General features: G+C 34.0%; 1 long non-coding RNA gene across 1 annotated transcript in view; it reads left to right on the forward strand.

Annotated features, from left to right (window-relative positions):
• Positions 1 to 568: 568 nt before the first annotated feature.
• Positions 569 to 5298, forward strand: part of LOC134851839 (uncharacterized) — a 6694-nt gene continuing 1964 nt past the window's right edge. Inside the window, exons 1-3 of the long non-coding RNA XR_010164260.1 lie at positions 569 to 670; positions 2254 to 2336; positions 4720 to 4848. This is a non-coding gene — a long non-coding RNA (uncharacterized LOC134851839). The remainder of the gene's footprint in view (positions 671 to 2253; positions 2337 to 4719; positions 4849 to 5298) is intronic.

Below are 5298 nucleotides of genomic sequence, written 5' to 3' on the forward strand. Positions count from 1 at the left end.
TAAAACATTTTCGGACATACAGATCTGTTTTTAAGGCCACCATCTTAAGATCTTTAAGCAAGCTCATTGTATATTAAAAAGTATACATGATTAACATGCTTCACAACTTCAAACAACTTGAGAACAGTTTCCGCCTAAAGATTTGATGACATACGAATCCATTATTAATATGACCATCTTAGGTTCGCAATATGGCCATCGCAAGCTCATAGTATAATTGGGGTGCGTTCAATTAACCGTAGTGTCTAAATTATCAAATCAATAAGTCGAATAATTATTTTTTTTGTTTTGCTTTCAAATATTTAAAGATTGATCTTCCGGATGTGCAATATTGTTTTTAAAAGTGATCTGCTGACGACAACACTTTTTTCCAGTTTTTGTAAAAAAAATTCATCATTTTAAAATCCGAGTCTCAACTTCATTGTTGATTATGAAGTTGAATGATACAATTATTACCGATACAGCGGTTTTCTGGCCGGTAAACCGTAGTTTAAAAGCTAGTTTTCTAATCTGACTATTTACGACCTTTGATGGAAAAATGTTCAACTTCAAAGAAAGTTGATAAAGACGACAATCTCCGAAGTACCGTTTCCGCTTCAAAATTTCTGGACGTTCGGATTCATAATTAATATCGCCATCTTAGATTACTTAAGCAATCTCATCGTCGAAGGTAAGTTGATAGCCTTGTGATAGTAAATTAGTTCACTTGTCTTAAGCTGGAAAAATGCTCTTGCGCTTAGCCGAGCTAGGGTTGTCATCGGGCGGATTTAGAGAGGGGCGAGGGGGCGTATGTCCACCCTCGGGAATTCGACCCCCTGCCGACTCAAAGGATTCCACCTTTGGTACTATTTTCATGCTTCAATTTTGACTGACCGACCTTCAAAATTTTTTGAAACACTACGCGTTATTATATATTGAATTTATAGGGAGAGCGCGCCAAAAAAGTGGCAATTTTTTGGTACAAAAAGTACTCACAAAAATTTTTTTGTGGCCTGTTGTTTCAAAAAAATTGTATAGTGATGTGCGAGAGCCCAGAAAATCAAGTATATCCAGGGGGGATTTAGGGGGAGGTGGCAGACGCCCCCCCTCAAGGATTCGACCCTATATCAACCCAAAGGGTCCCATCTTTGTACTATTTTGACATATCCATATTTGGCGACGGACCCTAAAATTTTTTTAAAGGCGCCTTTGGCGCCAATATATACTAATTTTGAGGGAGGGCGGGGGGGGGGGGGGCACCAGCCAAAAAAACTCGGCGCAGAAAATTTGACCGAAACAGGGGGTCTTTTTAGTGACTTAGGAGAGCTAAAAAAAGGTCGAAAAAATTTTAAATTTTTTTGAAAAGTCCGCCCCTCCCCTCGAGAAAATTCTAGATCCGCCCCTGAGTATATCCTCGAGTAAATCCTAGATCCGGCCCTAATTTTAACTTGAATAAAACACCGCTTCCATTTTCTAATAGAATTACTTTTTCGGTAAAAGAGCGAGTAAAGGCTGGCTGTTTTTTTCATAGTTGTGCCAGATTTTGAAAAACAGCAACTTAGCCTTTAATTGGTTCAAGTTCTTTCTTAGTTATATTTTGAAAATATTCTATTTCAAGAGCACTTGGAAACAGCGTTTTATACGGAAGTTCTCAATTGGGGCTGCTGATTTTTTGAGAGAATAAATTATCTCAATCAAATTGATTTGCTATTAAACTTCGGAAAAACTGAACTTTGTGGTTAAAAAATTTTAATTCGAGCAAATTTTAAGAAAATTTTTTAGAGATGAACTTTTATGTTTTGCAAAAATAAGGGCAAAAAATTGAAAACTGTTTGCCAAGAATTATAAGTCTTCTCATAGATCAGTTATGCCTTTCAGGAAAAATCAAACGGATTTTTATCTTAAATGAAAAATCTCTTATGGGAAAACATCAAACACTTTTTCAATGACAACTTTTAAAAGTTTGCCGATAAAATCGAGTGAAACTAAAAGACGCCTGCCCGTTTGATAATCTTTTCATCACTTTGTCTGTGAAGTGTTCAGTAGAAAAAAAAAACGGTTTATTTTGAATTCATTGTTCCCTTTTGATCCAAATTTATGGCTCAAATTGAATTATGACACCGTAGTCAAATTTATCGTTGATGGCCTCTGATTTAAGTTATCCTTGAAAATGATTTTGGTCAGATAATCTGATGATGAAAGAGACATGTTTAGTTTCGCTTATAACCAAAAAAAAAACGAATCAAGCACCATCAAATTGATCTGGACGTTTAGTTTTGTGGAGAAAGTGATAAAACTGCGTATTCTGGACATACTGCCAACACAGGTCTTCAATACTTCTAGAAATTATTCAACAGGTAAGTAATCTAAACAGTGAATAAACTAGGCGAAAAACGATAACTCATGTATCTTGAAATAAGCTTAATTTTTGTAAGATTACTAAGAGTAATGAACGTAGCGAAGACTCTCATATAGGTCTTACTGATTTTTTGATTGTCAGAAACAGCCTTAAAAAAGCTGTAATAACTGCAGATGTGCATTTATACATATTGATGCATTTGTGAATGCACAAATGTATATATGCACTTTTTGAGTTCACTTAAAATTCATATGCTGGAAGTGACGTAAAAATCATTCTCCAAAAACGAGCGTAGATTGGCGCGGAAAAACGTGAACATTTCATGTTAGCAAAAAAGCGCAAATCATAAATTGTTCTAGAAATTCAAAGCGCTTAAAGGGCATCTATTTTTTCTTTGAAAATAAGTCAGTGTTTTTTTTATGTTTACTTGCGTTCACTACTCTTCCAATCTTCGATTGGCTATGTTCGTCAAATAACCGATAGATGATTAATATGAAAGTACTCAGCATTTTTGGCTGCTTTTTGATTTAAATTATCCGGGAAAAACTTATGCATTTTGAAAATTAAAACGGGTTTTTCACTAATTGAGTCGATTTTAAACAAAACATGCTAAGGACAAAACTAGCTTGAATTTTTTACCAGAAATTTTATGTTGCAATTGGTTTTGCGAAATTTGGGCCCAAATCTTTAGCCTAAAAAAAATCACTTTAGACTTTTTAGTCACATAAAAATTACCGCAAAACTACGAAATCAATTACTGTTAAAACTACATTAAAATGAGCATCTTACATGGCTCAACAAAATTTTAGAAAGATATGGTGTACAAAAAATTTGCGCGAAACGTTCAAAAATGTTTTCAAAATAAAATATTGGCTATTTATATAGTAAAAATGATTTTTCTGGCTATCCACCGAAAATAAATTATATTTTACAATGTTTTTACCCTTCTTAAACTCTCTTGAGCCACGTAAGAGGCTCAATTTGATATGACTCTGACCGTAATTGATTTCTCTTTTTTGGTATAATTTTTAATTGACTAAAAAGTCTAAAGTGATCCTTTTTAAGAGTAAAATTTTAGGCCCTAAATTCGCAAAACAAATTGCACCATGATACTTCTATTAAAAATCCAAGGAAGTGTTGTCGTCATCATTTTTCATCTAAAATCAACCCAATTAGAGGAAAACGTGGTTGAAGTTTCAAGTTTTAGGCGTTTTGTCCGGACAATTCAAATCAGCACTGTATATTTTGACTGGTTTAAATACCACTATTTCACTTCCGTTTGACAAAATCAAGTTGATTTTTTTGAAAACTATTTTCGAAGAAACTGAAGATGGAATTGAAGCAGTTAAAACAACCGAAATACGTTTTTGACAAAAATTCGGATTGACATTATGTAATGGTGAGCATAACTTGGCCTATATTCTCAATGTCACCCTCAGCTAACCAAGTGGAAGATCACACCCTAAAACTAATTGGTAAGTTATAGCATAGGCCAACATATAAAATGCTGATTTGTTGTGTTTGGCAGCAAACCAGTAGAAAAAACCCAGTCTTGAAAACGAGAAGAAATAAACACTCGAATTGTCATAAACACTCCTTAACTTCCGTGGAAATTGAAATATCATATTTTACGCAGATTGTCACTTTGGTTTTAAGCCTATAACGCACATATTTTCTTGATATCTTTTGTTTCTGCAAATATTTGATTAAAAATGGTTTTTTGACGCTTTTTCAAATTATAGAAAATTAGATTTTCACCCGAGATATTTTGGGTGTTTAAGAGAGCCGAAGTGCAAGGGTACCAAAAACAATTAAATGTATTACTTTGTCGGAAAAAAAACAATTTTTTTGGCTCATTTGTACTTCGCAAACTTTGCGCTGAGCCAGATAAGTCTGCAGGGGCGGATCTAAGATTTTCTCGATGGGGACTTTTTTTGATAATTTTATCGACCTTTTTTTGGTTGACCAAATGGCTTTTCCTGGGAACCCAGCATACTACAAAGACACTATTTTGACAAAATTTATAGCGACAAATTTATTTTGACAAAATTTAAAGACGTACTTACGCTTTTTTTGGATAACTTTGACCAAAAAAGGCATTTTTTTTGGCGCGTGCTCCCCTTTCAAAATCAGAACATATTGGCGACTTTGTCACTTTGTTCGAAAGTCGGAACAACGATGTATGGACATCTTGGACAGATCAGTCTTGAATATAAAATTAATGATTCATTTTTTGTTCCTCTTTCATGTCACCCATATAACTTTCCGAGATTAAGTCTTTAGAAATTTGCAGGCTGAGCATATAATTTAGGTAAAAGGAAAATTAGTATCAATAATGCGAGCATTGAGATGTTGGAATTTCTATATTTTTTCTGTTTTAGTCGTTTGCCCGACCAACTCAGGTGAAGAACAAATGAACATCCCAATGAAACACTTTATAAGCATGTTGGTGACGGTGATGTTGTTCACACTCAATATGGTGCAATGTTGTCTAGACTTTGATCACGAAGGTAACCGATGGTCAATCAACATTGGATGATACTCTACGTTGATTGAAACTTCATAAGCGTGAACAAGGGCTATTGTTGGATGTGCAAGTAGTACTGAACGTTACGAATACGAATATGGCAATCATTGATTTAGGAATTTAAACACTTAAAGAAATAAATATTTGTTTTTTTTTCTCTCAAAATTTGAGCTGTTTTCTGAACAAATAATAATGAATTCAAACTACCACCAAACCAGATAAAATTTGCCTGAATTTAGAAAATGGAAATACTCAGACACCAACATTTCTTTTGTAAAAAAAAAATTTTTTGAAATCGAAATCACGACTGAAAGAACTTTAATATGATGTTTTGCGTAAAAACTCAATATCCGAGTTTTTTCACAACCTAAGAACTGGTCGGCACAAAAAATTATTTTAACAGAAGTAGCCGGGTGCTGTGCAAGTAGCACAT

Source organism: Symsagittifera roscoffensis, chromosome 7, assembly GCF_963678635.1.
Source record: "Symsagittifera roscoffensis chromosome 7, txSymRosc1.1, whole genome shotgun sequence".
NCBI lineage: Eukaryota > Metazoa > Xenacoelomorpha > Acoela > Convolutidae > Symsagittifera > Symsagittifera roscoffensis.